Consider the following 19,310-nt stretch of genomic DNA (forward strand, 5'->3'; position numbering starts at 1 on the left):
GCGGAATGAGAATCCTGGCCGGCTCCTCTGGGTCCAGGCGTTGTGTATGTGGGAATGATTTCTGGCAAGAGCATTTTGAGCACTGGCACAGTAGCAGCTTTCCTGCTGGGAAAGGTTTCTTCTGCCCATCCTGAGAGGTGAGCCGTGATTACCAGCGGGGGCTTGAGTTGGTTGACGGGAGGCGTGTTGGTGTCAATGAGTTGTCAGTCTTTGGAATAGAGAGGATGCCCATACGACTGACGGTGATCGCACCACGCGCCACCCCCCCGCCCCCTCCCCCGCTAGGATTGACGCTGATCAAGCCACGCAACCAGAAGCCACCTGCAGTGACACAGGTCTGACTCCCTCCCCACTGTCACACGAGGTCGTCTCGGCAGACACAAGGTCAGACGCTCCTGCGGGGAGCCAGGCTGCCTTGGTCGCAAAGCCCCGTCTCTCTCTCTCTCTGACTTGGTACTTAGAGAAAGACATATTTGACCTCTTTAATTATGCTGAAAACTGTGAATTACTAAACTCTTAGTTTAGACGCATTAAGCGTTCTTTTGGGGCTAGAATGTGGTTTTCTAGATGTGATGCATTCTCATTTTTTCAAATTCTTGCAGAAGCATTTAGCCATGAGTTTTTCAAAATTAATTTTGCAGTTGTTCCAGGCCTTCCTTCACTTGAAAGAATGTATTTATGCGTCACCATTTAAAACTGCATCAGACCATCCTAGTTAAACCTACGTTTTAATAACTTTATTTATTGAAATGTTTTACAGGGTCAAACCTAATTTCTAGTAAGGAGAATTAATGGGTTTCGTTCAGTGCATGATGTCAGCATGCACAATATTATCAGTGTTTCTGAAGAAGGGATTGGTGACATGGTAATGTTAAATCACGCTTGTGACAGCAGAAACTCTGATTTCACAGGGGTGATGCCAGCATCATCCAGCAACTCGAGTCGCTTTAAAGGATCACATACAAGTCATTTGGCAAATGTTCTCTAATTTAACTGTATGTGTTAAAAATATGTTTTACTTTGAAATCCTTAGCCATCATGTTAAAAAACCCCTTCTATATTATCGGCTTCACTGTGTTACACTGAACTCAGGAGGACTGGGAAGAAAGCTTATCACAAATATACTAATGTGGATTCTTATCTCAGAATTTTTTTTGTATTTCCTTCTTAGATGTTTTTGAGACTTGAGAAAGTTTCTAAGTTTTGACATTTCACCCACCTAGTGGTGAAGGGATGGCAGTGGATGTAGTTCTTCTGGATTCTAGTAAAGGTTTTTGATAGTGTCCCTCATAGCATCCTTCTGGACAAGTTATCCGACTGTGGGATGAGCAGGTTGATGGTGCACTGGGTGAAGAACTGGCTGAAGGGCAGAGCTCAAAGCCTTGTAGTGACTGAGGCTACATCTGGTTGGAGACAAGCCACCATCGGCGTTCCTCAGGATTCAGTCCTAGGGCCAGCTCTGTTCAGTATTTTATCAACGATCTCGCTGGAGGAGTTGAACGTACCCTTGGCAAGTTTGCCAGTGATACCAAACTGGGAGGTGCTGATGACTCACTTGAAGGACAGGAGGCCTTGCAGAGGGATCTAGATAGATTGGAGCACTGGGCAATCATTAATGGGATGAAATTTAAGAAATGAAAATACCGGCTTCTGCACTTGGGAGGGCACTATGGCAGGCACAAGCATAATGGGGAGAGGAGTGGCTGGAGAGCATCCCTGCGGAAAGGGATGCAGGGGCGCTGGCTGACAGCAGGCTCAGTGTGAGCCGAGCAGCACGGGCCAGCTCCCGCCACCCCCATCCATCTCCTCAGCCTTGTAGGCCACCGCCTTCCACCCCCTGCAGAGCTCATATTTCAGCACCCGACCGCTGCCTCCCACTCAGCCACCACTGGACCCCTCCGCCACGCTGCAGAGCACCCCTGCGCAGTGCGGAGGACTCCTGCACTTGCCCCAGCCCCGGCGCCATCGGCCCCGCACCCCGGTCTGCGCTGGGTTTACTCCAAAGCAAGCAGGTTTAGTCCAAAACCAACGGTTTAGTCCAAAACTAGCACGGTTATTGCAAAGCCAGCGGGTTTATTGCAAAGGGAAGGGGGTTAGTCCAGAGCAACCGCTGTAGCAGTAACTGCGCCCTCAGGTCACGCCCCAACGGCCACGGCCTTGACCCCAAGGGGCTCCTGGGGGGGCACAGCTCACCTGTGAGGGGGAAGGCCCCGGAGGTAGTAGACTCAGGAGACACCCCCCGCCCCAGTGCAGGACACCACCATCTTGCGGGTGACGGGGGCTGTGCCAGGGGTCAGGCCACCCTCGAAGGAGACGGAGAGGGAGGTGGTCTGCTTGGAGCGCAAGCTCTCGGGGGCCCTGAGAGTGAAGGCCAGGTGCTCCACCCGGTACTGGAAGGCCATGGGCTGCAGGAAGATGTTCTTGAAGGGGATGGAGGTGCTGTCATCAGCCTGGATAGGCAAGGGGCCCTGGGACTTGGGGGGAGGGCCAGGCCCAAGAGGGGGATGCTGTATTCCCCACCAAGCAGGGAGGAGAGCTGCAGTGTGGCCCTGGCTTCACCCAGCTGGCAGGGCTCGAAGGTCACATCCATGCTCACCTCCGAGCCTCCCAGGTTGGCAGGGGACACGCCGATGGTCTTCTCCGTCAGGAAGCCGGAGCAGTTGGTCTGCACAGGGGAGAGAAGAGACCATGGAGGGGGCGGGTCACAAAAGCAGATCCAGCACCTCAGGAAGAAACAGAAGGTCCCCACCGACACATTGTCTAGGGTCCCTGTCCCTTGCCTGTCACTGCGCCTGTCCCCCCCACCACTTGCCAGTGAGGAATGGCCATCAGGAGTGTCCAAACGTGCCCAGCAGGGACAACCCTGCACCCAAGTTCTGGAGGACCTTAAACCCCGGCCCTGGCAGTAACGGGGAAGTCTTGCATGGGCCACGGAACCTGCAAGAGCAGCTCCAGAAAGGGCAGCAGAGAACATCTGCAAGTGAAGACAGGCCGGCTGGGGACAAGCCCAGCATTGGTGGGGAGACCCGTGGGCTCATGTGGCCACCCCAGCTCAGCCAGGCCAAGCTAGAGGGGTAGGATCCCTTGACAGAGAGGGCTGATGCTGGCCAGACAAGCTGCCTCCCAGCAAGGGCCCAGGGCAGGCTGGGGTCACCTGGAGTGGTAGTTGGTCTTCTGCTGGGCGTAGTTCATTATTTTGGTGGTCATGGTCTGACTAGAGCCCAGTGTGGTGCAGAAGTAGAGGGGCTTCTCCGGCCCACTCATGGTGGCTTTCAGGTGCAGATTGTAATAGAAAGAGCCCAAGCTGCTGCTCCGGAGCACCAGGCACCCGGTGCTCTCGCCCACTTTCACAGGCTGATACTCAGACAAGATCATCCTGGGAGGAACCAAAGGAGAAGCCACTGAGTCAGGCAGAGATGGGGAAAGCAGGGCCTGCAACAGGGGAAATCGGTCCCTGGTGTGCTCCAGCAGTGCTGGAAGGCAGCCCAGCACCCTCCCTTGCTCCAGGTCCCTCTCTCTGGGGCAGAGCCTTGCTACATCTGGGGGACAGTTCACTCGGGGGACCGTCCCCAACAGCTCAGAGCCCTCCAGCACTATCCCAGAAGCTTCCCACCCTAAATGCCCCTCTACTCCCCCAGGGCACAAAACACCTATCGATGGAGGCTGCAAACTCCCTGCCAGTGGGGTGAGGCATGCCCTGCAGCCACTGTAAACTGAAAATACCCACACTAAATACAGAGCCTGTGGCACAAGGACCCGTCCTGTGAGGCCTGATGGAAGCATCTCAGAAGGGGTAGCATGGCAGACTCCACCAGCGCAGGGCGATTCCCACTAAGCATCTTCTTACACTCTGCTTCCCCTCCAGATTATTAGTAGGTGGGAGCTGTCACCCTTGGGAAGAAGCCCCAGATGGTTCATGCAGGGCGTCACCCCTCAGGACCACCCACTCCCAGAAAGGCTGCAGGAGAGGAGAGCACACTGCATGAGCTTTGCTCCTACCTCCGACTGCGCAGGAACAGTGAAATGTGGGGGAACACTGATGTCGGGCACTTTGTAACGTACAGCAAATGTCACCGGGACAGGCAGAGGGTTGTCCACCTTGACGGTGGCAGACACTCTGCCCAACAGCAGCGGTCACTTCAAGAGTGCTGATGGGTCCTGAAGCAGTGGCCTTGAAAGTCACCATGTAGAACAAGTACTCCTTGGTCACCTTGTTGAGGAAGGTCACCTGAATCAGAGAAAAAGGGCAGCGCTGGTCATTCTGCACATAAAAATATACCAGCTGTGCTGAAGCCAGCCTCAAGAGCACCAAGCTCAGCACCCTGCTTCCAAGAACGGCTGTAAGCAGCCACCAAGGAAGAGTGCGAGGCTGGGGAAAGCGTGTGAGGTATTTCTACTTGATACTCTCCCGACTGCCCATTGATTCCAGCTCACCAGTGTCCTGGTCCACCTGTGCTTAGCAGCCCCCGGTGGGACCCTCACAGAGACTGAAAGGTGAGTGGGGGGTGTGGAGAGATGCCTGCTGTTCAGTACCCACCCAGGACACCTACAGTCCCACCAGTGGGCACGGGGAGGTATGAGAGCAGGCATGTAGCTTCTCAGGAAGCCAACAGCTCCTTGGAAGGCCCCACAGCCCCATGTCCACACTTACCATTGCGTTAAAGACTGCTTCCTTGTAGGAGAGGAAGGTGAGCTTGTAGTCCTTCTTGGCAGAGCCTGGCACATCAATGTATTCCAGCCCCTGCAGCACAGAACTGCTTTCCAGGTTTTCTGGTTTGAGCATGTCTACCACCACAAGGAACCTGTGGGTGAGAAGAATGCAGTGAAGGTCAACAGGAAGGACTCCCACAGGACACCCCTCATGGTGGGGTACAACCCAGCCCCTCTCTTCCTCAATGCCCCCGAGGGAGCCAGCTCTCATCCGCCTGGGAGGAAAGCCCTCCGGGACGGGTCTGCGTAGGCAGAACATGGTCAGTGTGATCCCAGACACCTACAGGCAGAAATAGCCAAGGAGAGTGAAAAGCTTGCAGGAAGGAGCTTCCAGGCAGTGGGAAGCTCTTCCTTGCACTGCTGCAGGGATTGCTGATGGGATGAGACTTCCTGGGCTAGAGTCACCACTGTGTGGCCTGTTCAGCCAGTTGGAGACAGGGATGAGCTCAGTGTAGGAAGTCCTACATGGCACCTGCTGGAAATGGTCCCTGAACACTTTGGGGTCTCAGCAGTCCCTTGCAGGAGATAGTACAAGCCTGTCCCATCTGGCAATGGGAAATAGAGGGAGCCCTAGAGACAAGAAATAGGGTAAGTGAGCTCGCCTGCTCTCTGCCTGGACCAGTTACTGGCTCTTCAGCACACCTGGACAGTCCCATGTCTCAGGCTGCCACCTGAGCAGCTTTGGGCAGGTCCAGCTGGCAGAGCTGTGACCGCAGCCCCGTGTCTTGCGCCGGTGGAGATGGCATCGTCGTTCCCACCGGGGCTGGCGCAGTCACAGGACACGGGCAGCATATCTGGGCAGAGAAAGCTCACAGCGGCCCTGCAGCAGAGCTGCTCTGACCATCCTAACACCCCTTTCCCTGGGCACATCAGCTGCCAGCCCTGTGATCGTGCAGGGACAGCCGTGCTAAGGGGGTGGCAGTCCCGCTAAGCTCAACTGCCCCAGCATTACTGCCTGTCAGCTGGCACGGCAGGGTCCCACCAGCCAGGGTGAGCCATGGAACGTTCATATCCAGTCCTCATTTGGGGTGCCAGTGGGTCACAGCCACCTACCCTGGGGCATCTCCTCTGCCTCCAGAGCAGCTGAAAACTGCGGGACTCTTCATGCAGGGCTGTATGTTAAAGAGATGCTGAGCATGTCCAACCCCACAGGGCACAGATCTGCTGAGCACCCTGGAGATTGTGCCCACAAGTCTCCAGCCTCCACTCAGGCCTGAATTCTGGTGTGGGAGAAGGTCAGCTGGAGTGGGACAAGGACCCCAGCAGCTCCAGCACCCCAGAGCCCTTCTGCACTGACCCCCTTGATTTAAGAGCTTGCCCCTGGTCTGCCCATGCGACCAGAGGGGCCAGTCACCCCCATCTGCCCAGTCCCAGACCTGCAGGAAGGGCTCTTTCCAAAGCTCCTGAAAGAGATGTCAAGAGAGATCTCAGTGTCATTTCCCACCTGGCTGCTCATGGCCGGGGGGGGGCACTGAGAAATGGCAAGGCAGCTTCTCCCCTCTAGTTCCCTGCGTGCTGCAAAAGGGCCCCAGCAGGGCAGTGCAGGCAGAAGTGGTCACGCCCAGGGTGTGGGGAGCCTGTGCAGCCCACAGGGCTGAGCACAGGGGTCTCTGAGCCCCCCTGGGCTGCACAGGCAACGACCAGGAGCTGCACAAAACAAACTTCATTTCCTGGACCATCAGACAGCCTGGCTTTTTAGGTTAGCTGCTCCAGTACGTTTAGTAGTCAGTCCAGACCTCCCACCTGAACTTCCCTTACACCTGGCCTCTAGCCACCAAGAAACCCAGTTTCCAACATAGGATCTCAGGATAATTTCTGTTCATAGGGGACCTCTGAAGGTCATCTCGTCCAACCTCCTGCCCAAAGCAATGAGGGTCATGCTCTGAGGGTCAGCGTGCTGGCACAGCTCACATACCTGATGCTTCTTGTTCTCAGAGTTCATGGTTAGGGGTTCGTAAGTGATCGTGTAGGGCTTGTGGAAAAATTCAGGCCCCTTCCAGTGTTGCCCCCTCAATGACGCCTTGCACAGTGCACGTCCTTATTGTTCGGGTTGGACAGGAGGATGGTCTGACTGTGCTTCTCGCGCACGGCACACGTGAAAGTCAGCGTCTGCAACAGAGGAGCACAGAGGCTGCTTGGTCACAGCGAGGAACCCTTTCCACTCTGACTAGCTTTATGCACAGGGAGCAGCTTTTCCTTGTCGTATACCAAATTTCCATTTGAGCCATAGATTTTGGCGTAAATCAAATTGTTGGTTCTTAGAGAAGGAAGAGGAATGAGTCTTTTGCATGCTGGGTGAAGGGGGCTGCCGCCTCCCTAGGAGGGGAGAAAGAAAACTGAAAGCCCTGGAAGCATCTCTCTCCTGTGCAAGGACAAGTCCTGCAGCCGCGCAGTCCCTTCGTGGGCAGGCTGATGAGCAGTTCCTGATTCTCTCTTGGGAGCAAGAGCCAACACCTCCCAGCTGCACGCTCCTGCAAGGCCTGTAAGGGCCAGGAGTCCTCCACGTGGCATCCCTGTTCCCCAGGAGCTGGATGCAGATGCCTTGTCTGCTCCTAGTGCTGAATGCCCTCCCCCACCCCGACAGGGAGGAAAAATGTGGGTGCAGGTGCCATATTGTGGCTATAGCTGGGTGGCTCTGGGGGACGTGGGGGGGTTCTCAGAAAAGCCCTGCAGGGTGTCCCCACGGCAAAGGTGCTGCAGGGCGGAGCCAGGACAGCTGAGGTACTCGCTGGAGGAACAGCACCTTTAATAGGGGAGGAAGGCAACTACAGGGCTCACAGATTTTGGGAACCCTGCCCAGGGGTTTTCTCAGCTCTCTGGGACACCCAGGCAGGATGACAGGCAGGAGTGACTCTATGCCTGTAAGATTCCTCTAGTTCCTGCCCTGGGAGAGATGTGGTGCAAATGGTGGGGTAAGGGGGCACCTGTCCTGTCTCTGTTCCAGTTACCTCTTTGGACACAGGGGTATCCATGCAGCATCCTGCCAGCATAAGCTGGAGCAGCTCACTGCCCTCGATGAAGCACTGCAGGCCCTCGCACTGGATAGCACAGCTCAGCTTAGAGGGGCAGAAGGTCACAACGAAGGGGACGTCCATTCCTGGGAAGATGTAACCCTTTGTGGGGCTGATGCAGAAATCTGGCTTGAAGCTCTTGATGTCCCACTTAAACCTTGCCAAGGAAAGCACAAGGACAGAAAGGAACGATTAACAACCGGGAGGCTGCGAACACAACGTGCCGTTTCTAATTCTCTTGTGGGCTTTTCCACAGCATCTCAGGCAGGGTGCTGAGCCACCTGGCACTAAGGCTTCAGGTTGGGCAGGACTCAGCTGCACCCATCTGTAAACAAGCTTTTGGTTGTACCCCTTGCTAAGTTCCAGGGCCTGACTGCACAGCCTTGGCTGCACAACTCCCCACTGGAATGGAAAAGCAGAGGACAACTCTCTGGGCAAGCTACAGCTCCATCCAACCCTCACCCAAGCTCTCGGCCACCAGAGAGGACAGGGTTTTGCATTACTTGACTCCTATGTCACCCGTGTTCTGCATGGTGAGGTGCCAGGATGTGTAGCTCTGCTGCACCACCACTCCAAAGCTGAGGTGTTCCTGGTCCAAGCTCACGTGGGTGCCCTGGCAGGAGCCCCGCACCATGAAGAGGGAACGCACCAGGCCACTGCACTCCAACATCACTTCTTCAGTGAACGGCTGGATGCAGCACTTTGGGGAGAAGATCACTTCCACTTTACAGGTCTCAGCTTCAGGCTTAGTTCATTGGTGGGCTTCAAGCAGAGAACCTGCCCAAAGAAATGAGTGGAGACTACTTCATCGGGCAACCGAGCTGTGAATCCTCCATAGAGTCTTCCCATTCCTGTTCTGTTCCCATCAACATTGCCCCAGTCCTACTCATTCCCAGGTACGCATCCTCAGCTACCAAAGGAATTTTCCTGTGATGTGTGCATCCAGCCACGGTGAGCTGGACTACGTCTTCCAAAGTAATTTCACTTGAGCTCCAGGAGAGCCATAACTCTTGGTCTTTAAAGATTACATTTCCATACCTAATACATCCTAACATATGTGTCTGAAACAGGTGAGGAATGGTACCTTCTTCTCACTTCTGGCTATGAGGGGAGTCCTGACACCTGGCTCAGATGAGGCACTCACACTGCCCAGCAGGGAGGACAGGACAGCACACAACTGTAATTAGCTACTAGCTCCCCCCAGAGCAGCTCACAGCTACCTGCAGGCATCCCTGGAGGCACAGCAAAGTGCTCTCCAGTGAAGGAAGGGGCCTTCCTGCAGCTCTGGCATGGTGGACTTGAGACTGAGCTTAAAAGTGAGAGGAGCAGCACTGTTGTTGGCTATGGTGACAATCTTCTTCACCGTCTGTCTGATGAAGAGGGCTCCCAGCTTCACCACCTTTCCTTGTGGTTCCACATGAAGTGCTAAGGCTTGGACAATAGGCCCAAGCCAGAGTTGACCTATAGATGAATCCTGTATATTTTATAACTGATAACCATTGTGCTAACAGGTATTATACTAAGTTATAACAAACCACCTACTCTGATATAAAGGGTGGAAGTGTTGAAGCCTGAGCAACAGGCCCTGAACCAAAACTGCTAACTCAGTATGTAATCATTAATGAAATATGCATGGAGGATGGAGCTATCTTGGATGTATCTTTCCCTTCCTTTATATATGAATAGAATAACAGAGTCATGAAGACAGGTGCTTGTCCTCGAGACCTGATGTGAGACCTTGTGCATAATCCGATCCAATAAGCAGAGAAATTACCTTAGTTTCTTCCTTGAGCCCTGGCCAGGCTCTGGGGGGAACCTAATGTGAAATTTAAACCAGATATTTCCACTTAAAACAAAGGTGCCAGCTATTCTGGCTTGCTGATTTTTAGGTATATAAGGCTGGACCCGCTCACAGCGACTTTGGATGCCTCACCTACAGGTGGACGCCCCGCGTAGGATTTCCCACTCGCCGGGACAGGCTCAACAAATCCTCGCTGCACCCGGGGCTGCCCAGCGCCTGCGGGTCTGGATGGTGAGAACGGGTGCAAGTGGTGATGGATCTTTCTTAATCACTATTCTCTCTCTCAGGTAGTAATGATTTGATGCATTACCCTGTATTTTCCTATTTGTTTAAGTGCACTATTCTGTCTTTTCTTACTGTATGTTTTCTGTATTATTCTGTTATATTATTTAGTTATTTCTAGTAAAATACGCCTGCTCTTTTCACTCTGGTGTCTGAGTTTAATTGATATCCCTAATCAGCAAAACACCACAACGTCAACCTAAGGCAGGAGAAATTAATATAAAGCAAAAGGAAAGAAGGAGAAAAGGTTTTCTGACACCCTTGTGGCAGAAAACTAAAACATGGTAGGCTGGGGAAGAGATGAAGAAAACGAGCGAGAAAGCTGTGCCCGCGGCCTGTGCCACCTGGGGTTTTAAGATTTGGATTTCATCTCACCTTCATTTCCGTGCCCCTTCCTCGGACCTCAATAGTTTGCTGGCAAAGACCGTTGATTTCAAAAGGGATGAGCTCATGGTAAGACGCAATCTCTCTGGGATAGAAAGTGATGGGCACCGCCACTGTCCCTCCTGGGCGTAGGACGTACCCTGGGAATTCCACATGGAGGTGTGAGGTGCTGGTGAACAAGCAGCTCAGACTGGCAGAAAGCACAGCTGAGAGGAGCAGAGGTGTCACAAGGCTGTGTGTGCAACATCAGGGCTACTTAGGGCTCTCCTGTCTCCACTCCCTGCGTCCTCAGGATGTCACCCACAGTGCTCATGAGGACATGGAGCAGGCACATGCTAAGCAAGGGCTGAAGGAGTGTGTGGAGAAGGCCTACCTCACATCCTTATCTGGCTGGTTCGTGATGATGAGGCTCTGATGGGAAGGTGCCACTCCAGCGTAGTAGATGAAGCAGGTTCCAAAGTTGAGTCTGGTAGTGGAGAAGTGGACAGTGGGCATTACCACAGTGGCCAGGAACACGCAGGTAAACCCTTGTTGATCTGGCGAGGAGAAAGACAGCATGAGCCCACTGAAGATATGGGAACTACAACTGCAAACACCGAGGAAGAGGATGGGGGGCAGCTGGCTGCACTGACAATAAGGAAAAGCAAGTGCCAAAAGACTCCAGAATGGCAATAGAAGGTAGAAGGCTTGGTCCAAGAGGGAATGGGTTTTTGGAGAGTCGTGGCCCTGCTTTGTGCAGCCACATGCTGAGCTGTGCGGCCACATGCTGGCAGGACCTTTCTGCACGGTGGGACCAGCACAGCAGAGGCCTGGCAAGGAGAAACAGCTCCATCTCCACACACATCTAGGACCCCCCCAGATTAGGGGCAGAGGGGGCCTGGGGGATATGCCCTGCCACAAAAGTGCTTCCCAAAGTCATCCTGGGTAAGCACTTATTAAAATACTCCATTCAGAAGCTGTCAGGCTCTTTATTTCTGCAACAGGAGCCTCTTTGCCTCGTTCAGGCTCTTCAGTGACAGAGCTCACCCCTAGCTCTGGGCTCCTGCTGCCAAGCTGCTGCGTAGGGAAGGTGAAGGTCCCGTATTAAACCCTGGTGCCTCACCTGCAGCGTCAGCTCTATGTCTTTTAAAGAGCACATCCTCTGTGGGTGAAAAGCCAGCTGGGTCTCTGCTTTCCCTTCGCCTGCACAACTGTCTGAGGGGTGACAGTAAGGACCTGCTTACAGGCTGCGGGGCCACTCAGTTCCCACGAGAAGGTGAAGCTGAACTTGCTGTTATTGTGGATGCTAAAGAGATGCTGGACATTCTTGTTCAGCTGTATCTGCAGGGAAAAGCAGTGAGGACTGGGGGTTAGAGCACATGCAAAGTGTCAGCTGCCCAGCAAGTGCTCCTCCCTAATGTGCTCCTGCATTTTTCATATTCAGCTAATGACCTGTATGAAAGATCAATCTCCCTCCCTCCAGAGACCCATAAATGAAGAAAAACATTCCCTTGTGTTCAAACGTCTCTGTGAAGCTCCTGGTTCAGGCCCAACGTTGCAGGCCTTTGTGGGGCAAATGGTTCAGGGAAGCAGTGCTGCTCACCTCCTTGAAATCAATGACGATCTCCTGTGCACTGAGCTCCGTGACACAGCCGTCGCTGTCCTCACACCTGACAGACGTGTGCACGCTATAGCCGGTGGCCTTGATATTCAAGGAGAGGGACTGGGTCTTCCTCTTGACATCGCACTTGAGGCTGAAGACCGCCTCTCCTTCTAGTGTTGGTGTGAAGAAGACTGTAATGGGAAACCTGGCGAGAGAAGACCCTTTTTGCTCCATTTGCCATCTCTTGGCTTTCCTGGCCACACGTTGCCTGCTCTATGGGAGAGCAGCTGTGCAATGGCCCTGGTGAGGCCCCAGGCCTGGGAGAAAGCAGGAGCAGCACTCTGCCCTTCCAGGGCCTTCCACTATGGAGCAAGCCCTGGTCAGCCCTGCTTAGGGTACGATGATCCCATGCAATGAAATGCCAGAGGATACAACAACAAGGCATCAAACCCTGAGCTAACGCTGACCTTGCTGCCCTGTCCACATGCTACAGGGCACCACTGGGTCGAGACCCCACTTCTGTCCCAGACACAGAGGAGGGCACTCGTGGAGACCCCCAGTCTCTCTGATCTATATGACAAGGGTAAGTAACATCCTCTTTGCCAAGAGGAGTCGTCCAGCTCCCGTGACAGCAGCACAACGTGGGTGCCACCAAACTGCCTCTTTGTAATTTTTGTGGGTAATTTCTGGATATGTGATCAAAACCAAACAAACTACAGAGATGTAAGGAATTACCACTTCTCAGGTGAGCCACAGTAACTGATACAGGATGCTTTCTTGCACTCTGTGGCAAGCCAAAATTCAGCATCTTTTAAGACACAGCAAAGCTGCCTGGAGCTAATGTGTTCTCCTTACACCCTGGCAGGCTGGGAGTGGGCACAGGGACATCCATGATGGATCAGCAAATGAGTTGGTGACTGCTTATACCGCTTGAACTCACAATCACGTCTGAGCACAAATCATGGCTGCAGTTTACAAGAAAAGAGCATCTGCTTTCTGACAGGTGATCCTGCAAAACACAGCTAGTTGCCTAAGCCTGTTGCTGTCCCCCATGATGGGCTCAAATGCTGCCTGCAGTGCTGCTTCTGTGCTTTGTTGCTCTTGGCCCTGCACTGACCGCACATGGTGGGCTTTCTCGCTAAAGGAACACAGGGAAGAGAGGAGACCTTGCCCACTTAGAGCTGCTGGCTCAGGGGTCACAGGGGTAATACCCCCAAACATGCTTTTGTCATCAAAACTAGAAGATCCAAAGCCTGAATTTCTGCACCCACCTCTGCTTGCTTCCCTGGCTGGATGCAACCTCTCTCTGTGTGGCAGAAGGCGGCCACCTGTTCTGGTGGGGCTTCAGGGTCTTGGCAAGTCCACTGGAACGAATACGTGGAACTGGTTGGGTTCATAACCATGAAGGTCCTGGGAACACAAAGCAAAAAAGACTACTAAGGTGATGCTGGGACATTAGTGACTCTGTCCTGCAGCAGACATCAGGCACTGCCCATCCTCGACACTACCCGGAAGGAGTTATTTGGTACAGTGGAACAAGATTGGGAGCACAAATATTTCATCTGCTTTATAAGGGCCCTGTCTGTTTCCCGGGTGGCTACAGATTAATGTCTATTGACAAAGAAATTCTCAAGGATATAGCCAAAGTCTTGCATGCTAAAACGATAAGATCAAGCGAAAATGGTAAAATCAAGTCCAGTCAAACTCCTTTGGAAGATGGTACTCTTGGTTGTGGTTGCAGCCTTCATTGACCATGTCTGACTGGTATCTCAAAAGAGCAAGAATGTCCCAAGGATGCTCTTCAAAGGGACAAAGGTTGTACTGGCCCTATTGCACAAGCTGGGGTTACGTGGTTGTCCCAGACTGACCCATACCTTATTGAAGAAAGGGACAAAGAGAACAAAAAATGGGCCAGTTGGACTTCAGTGACCACCTTGTGCCAGGTCCAAAACAGACTCGTGGCCAAGGGTCAGCAGATCACAGACAAGGCACAAATGTGCCCTGAGGCTTGGAAGAGCAGCTGGAGAGGTCTCTGGTTAAGAAGGGTAACCAGGAGACGGTCATCAGGAGAAGCCATGTCCGCACACTTACCTGCTGTGCCTGCCACGCACTCCAATTGCCTCAAACTCAATCACTCTTGTGCTGAGATCTAATGTTGCCCCCTTTGGTCCCTGCAACTCTGGTACACGCCTTTTTGCAGTGATGTAGTCAGAGTCTTCCAGCTCAAAGTGGCAAAGTGACATCAGGCTTCTCCCCTTCACAGCCACCTCTGGGCCCTTCTGATTTGGCCTCAGGTTAGGAATACTAGAAAGAAAGGGACCAGTATTAGCCAGACTAACATTTCCAGCCAGCCAGCTGCTTGTTTATCTCCTTGTGCAGCACAGTGTTGCATCCTCTCTCCATGCAAGCACCGATCAGCAAATCAAACAGAACTGCACTCCCCATCAGAGGCAGTGGAGGTGAAATGGCAGAAACACAGAGACTGACTGCAGCACACAGGTTTCTAGGTAGATAAGGTGGCCATGCTTGTCTGATAAAAAAGCATAGCTAGGGACTAGCTGGCCCCTTGACAGCCTTTCTGGATCTCTCGTTCCAGATTTTGGAACCCTCCAGAAGCTTAGTATTTCATACAGTGTCTTGTCCCAGTGTCTCCATACCTGCTTCTACCAAGGCTGGATGATAATTTGCCTTTGCTCCTGTATGTTGGTTGTTTCTGCTGCCTCGCTGGGGCTGGCTGTCCCCAGGTCTGCACTCCCACCCACCCCAATCACAGGCAATACCACAACTACCCAGCGGTAGCACGAGTTGAAAAGTGCCTGGATGCTTCCTACCTGCAGAGCATACGGCTCTCAAAGTCCCCCACGTACACCGGAGAGAACTTCATCTACAAGAGCTGCTCCTGTCCTGCAGGGATGGTGCTGCTGCGGGGCTTGACAGAGAACGGTGAGGTGGCACTGACGGTGTTCAGAGATGAGCTCAGGGAGGAAGAGACCTGCTCCAGAGCGCGGCCCAGCTGGCTCGAACAGCGGCTAGACTGGAGCTTCACAGAGGCACCAGAAGTGGAGGCGAGGAAACCCCCTGCAGTAAAGGAAGAGGTTATAGCATGACATCTTCTTTCAAGGAGAAAATCCTTTGTTCCCAGCAACTCTGCCTCCTGCTGCAGGTGGACAGAAGGGAGCTGGGATGCACTTGGAGCACCAAGGGTTTTCAGCAGGACTCCCAGTGAAGCACAGGGAAAGTGCACTGTTTACTTTTTGCTTCTGTGTAACTGCTCGCTAAATCATAATCCCAGAAAGTCCTGGGGACAGGTGGGAAAGTGAGGACAGGTGGAGAACAGGGTGCAGGGCAGCAAATACCATGACAAGGCCCAGCAGAGACCCAGAGAGCTGCCTGAATCAAAACACACCACTGAACATCACTCCGTAAAGATACTGAGATGACGGACAGGAGACTATGTGTATGTTAGCAAATTCAACGGGCCCAGGACTGAAGCCAACTGCTTCACTCCAGTCTGTTAAACTCTCTCCATCTCCAGGACTGGGGACCTAAATGCAAACTTCTGCAGAATGGTTTCTGGCCAGCTTTCATTACCAAATCATGTCCAGGAACTAACAGTAGAGATGTGTGTGTTACAGCACCTGGATAAATTTCTGGGCATCATTTCACGTCCCAGTACAGCCAGCCTCAGAATCACAGAATCATCTAGATTGGAAAAGACCTTGAAGATCATCCAGTCCAACCGTTAATCTAGCACTGACAGTTCCCAACTACATCATATTCCTAAGCGCTATGTCGACTCTACTCTTAAACACCTCCAGGGATGGGGACTCCACCACCTCCCTGGCAGCCCATTCCAACACCCAACAACCCCTTCTGGAAAGAAATACTTCCTAATATCTAGTCTAAACCTTCCCTAGTGCAACTTGAGGCCATTCCCTCTTGTCCTATCGCCTATGACTTGGTTAAAGAGACTCATCCCCAGTTCTCTGCAACCTTCTTTCAGGGAGTTGTAGAGGGTGATGAGGTCTCCCCTCAGCCTCCTCTTCTCCAGACTAAACAACCCCAGTTCCCTTAGCCGCTCCTCGTACGACATGTGCTCCAGACCCTGCACCAGCTTCGTTGCCCTTCTCTGGACACGCTCTGCTGACGTGGAAGTCCTGGACACAACTTATATGACCAATTTGATCAAGTTGATGCCACTTTATTACAGGATACACATCAATTTATACACTATCAGAAGCTTCACGCGGCACTATCTTCTTGTTAATAGGCTAAAGCTACTTGTTCACTCGCCCTTCTGCCTTCTATGATTGGTCCCAGTGTGGTGTCCACGCGCTGCTCTCCCCCCAGGTAGACCCCCTGTTTTCGACATTCCAACATCTTTATCTCTTGGCCAGGAATGTAGTTTCTCAGGCCGTCTCGACCTTGTTTATGTCCTTGAACACAGCTGCAGCTTGCTGTTACAGTGAGGCCCCTTGGTCTGGATCGCTCACAACATGTCCGTTGTTCTCCAGCAATGCCACAATGCTCGAGTAATTCAATGTCCTTTTTGTAGTGAGGGGCCCAAAACTGAACACAGTAATCGAGGTGCGGCCTCACAAGTGGCGAGCACAGGGGGAAGATCACTTCCCTGTCCCTGCTGGCCACGCTACTGCCGATACAAGCCTCAGTGCTTAGCATTAAGGATATGTTCATTAAGGACAGCATTAAGTCCTGCTCCCCTGTCGCCTGCAGAATTGAGTTTTGCTTGTTACATGTGGTGGAGAGAAGGCTTTGGGGAACAGCGCTGCTCTGACCTTCACACCCTTTCCCCCCTTCCTCTTTGTTGGGCTTTCATAACCAATGACCAGAGAGCTGATGGCACAGCCCAGCAGACTGGCTTCAGCACAAGTGTGCCCTGTGCCGGGGAAGAGCCAATGCCAGGACGCACAGAGGAGGGAGATAAGCATGTTCAGGGCATCAAGGACTTGGGCTGAGTTGTCCCATCTTGACCATCAGGCAAGCTGCCTGTGCTAGGAAACACACGGGTTGCCAGCTCTCCTCACTCCTGTTTCTGATGAGACCTCTTGGACACACAGCCCTGTTTCCCCGCAGAACCACGCTGCTCCCAAGCAGACTGTGCGCTCAGACACAACCGCGTTACTGCGGGTTGGTGAGTCATGGCCCCGCCATTGAGCTCCAATGGCTGCTGCGAGCAGGGGCTCTGCCTGCAGCAAACACTCCCCTGCCCGAGTTAAGAGGGTTAGTTTTCGACAGTGACGTCGCATTTTCCCTGGATCAGGGAATTGCACACGGACAGTGACTGCAGGTCAGCTAACTCGTCGTTACACCATCAATTTTCCCCAGTCTCAGAGACTTCCCAAAGAGGTGCCCGAATCTCCCCCTTCCCAGACCTGACCCACCACGTGGCTCTCCCCCAAGCCAGGCTCAGCTCCCGTGCAGAGCACAAGTGTCAGAGCACTCATAGGAGGCTCTGAGAGGTAGAGAAGGGGCAGGGAAAAAGTCTCCAGCTGCAGCTGGGAAGGTGCTGATGAAAGTGGACAACCAGACAGGGACAAAAAAAATTTATGTTTTGGGGGGAAGCGGCATGGTCATCTCCCCAAGCCCTCAGCTGCCAACCAAAATGCCCTAGGCACCCTGAGCTGTCACACAGAGCCAGTCCCTTACCATCCAGACTGGGCGGGAGCGGCTCCCCAGCACGGCTCACTGCACTTTCATCCTCCATGGCCGCCATCCAGGTGTATTCCAGGGCCACATTCCCTGTATTGGACAGCTGGAAACTGGAAAGCAAGGAGGAGTTTAAAAAGAAAAAAAAAGAAAAAGCCTAATAAATACAAAGTGAGTAGAGAAGTAACACTGCGTGGTGGGCTCCTGACACCCCTTTCTTTATGCTGAGTAGCATCTTCTTTCCCAGACAACTCTGCCACATCTAGATTGCTGCCCTGGGCTGCCCCAGAAGTATTTCCGAGTTTGGAAGTTACAGAGGAAAGGGCAGACATGGTGCCCAGGAGACTTATTCTGGTCTTACGTCTCCGTTTTACGTTATTTTGACTGCAAACCCGTCCTTGAGCAGATAAGGACAGGCATCATGCAATGAAAGCAAAACCAGGGCTGTTCTCAGCAGAAAGGCACAGCAGAATTGAACCTCTGCTGGCACACCTTGGTGCGATGGCAGCCACCATCTCCTGCTTGGCTTTCTGTGCATATATATGGGCCCCAGCACCTTAGCCAGGAATTGGAAAGGATGAAACAATAAAGGATTTGTTTAAAAGGATGAACAGCAGGTGAGACTGAATGTAAAGCCCGAGAAGGGACTCAGGTCCACATGTGGGAGATCTCCAGGCCCTGGGATGTGCCAGATTATGTGTGGAAGCTGAAACCTCAGACTCAGCAGGCAGGAGCACCCCCCTCCAAGGCTGATCAGCCTGTTAGAAATCAGAAGAGGTTTATTAAGTGGCCGAGCAATAAACATGTCAGTGTAACTTTAGCGAGCACAGGACCATGAGTAGAAGGAAAAGCAGTGGCCACTGGAGAGCACAGCACAGCTCTGGGGAAGCAGACATGGGTCAGCCCTGGGCAAAGGCAGTCCCCACTTGTAGGTCCGTCTGGCCTCCAGCACTCATGTGAACATCCTCGTCTGGAAGAGCAAGGTCTCCTTGAACTCAATCATGTCCGTCTTCAGCTTGAACTCGGCATAGTCAACGACAGCACTGAGGCGAAGTTCCACCTCGCGGATGCTCTTCTCCAGGACAGTGTGAACTGGTTCTGGGTCGGTCTCGATCACCTCTGAACAGGAGAGGGAAGAATCACTGACCAGAGCCCAGAAAGCCAGGCTGAGCAGGGAATCTTTTGGCCTCTAAAATCAGCCACATATAAGGGCTAGAAAGGACCATTCCCATTTATTTCCCTTGAAAGATAACCAAATTTGACCCTTCCGCTATAGTATTTGTTTCTACCTAGTGATCACAGCAGTCACCACGACTGTGAATACACCCATGGGGACTATGACCGGGTATCAGCCTCTGTGTTTCAACCCTGTAGTGTCTGACCTTTTTCCTGGCCTCCTACAAATCCAGCAGGCTTCCAAATCAGGATTAAGTTCCCCTGCTGGAGCTCTGTGGATGGAGAACCCCAAGACTGAACAAACCTAGAAAGCACCTTTTCCTTCTTGTCTCAGGAGAAAGTGCTTTCCAGATGTCATGTGCGGGGCAACAGCCACACTGGTGGTGGCTGGGGATGGGCATTTTGGGATGGGAGTGAACTCACTAGGAAAGTCTCCGACTGCTGATGCTCTGATGGGGAAGAAGTTCGGTTTACAGGTCTTAAAATGGTTCAGAAACTGGGGAAGAACCATCACCCAAGATAAATGTGTCTGGCAACAACAATAGTAAAAAGCAAGAGTTTCTGGAGATGACACTTCTCCAGACTCCTGCGTGACTGCCATACAGTACCTGGGCTGCTCCATAATGAGACATCCTACACCATACAGAGACCACAACCAGAACCTCTGGTACCAGTGTAGGCAGAGCTCAGAGCTCGC

The 19,310-nt window shown here is 52.8% G+C and overlaps 1 pseudogene; it reads right to left on the reverse strand.

Annotated features, from left to right (window-relative positions):
• Positions 1 to 2,053: 2,053 nt before the first annotated feature.
• Positions 2,054 to 19,310, reverse strand: part of LOC141919052 (hydrocephalus-inducing protein homolog) — a 106,220-nt pseudogene continuing 88,963 nt past the window's right edge.

This window comes from Strix aluco, unplaced genomic scaffold, assembly GCF_031877795.1.
Source record: "Strix aluco isolate bStrAlu1 unplaced genomic scaffold, bStrAlu1.hap1 HAP1_SCAFFOLD_52, whole genome shotgun sequence".
In the NCBI taxonomy this organism is placed as follows: domain Eukaryota; kingdom Metazoa; phylum Chordata; class Aves; order Strigiformes; family Strigidae; genus Strix; species Strix aluco.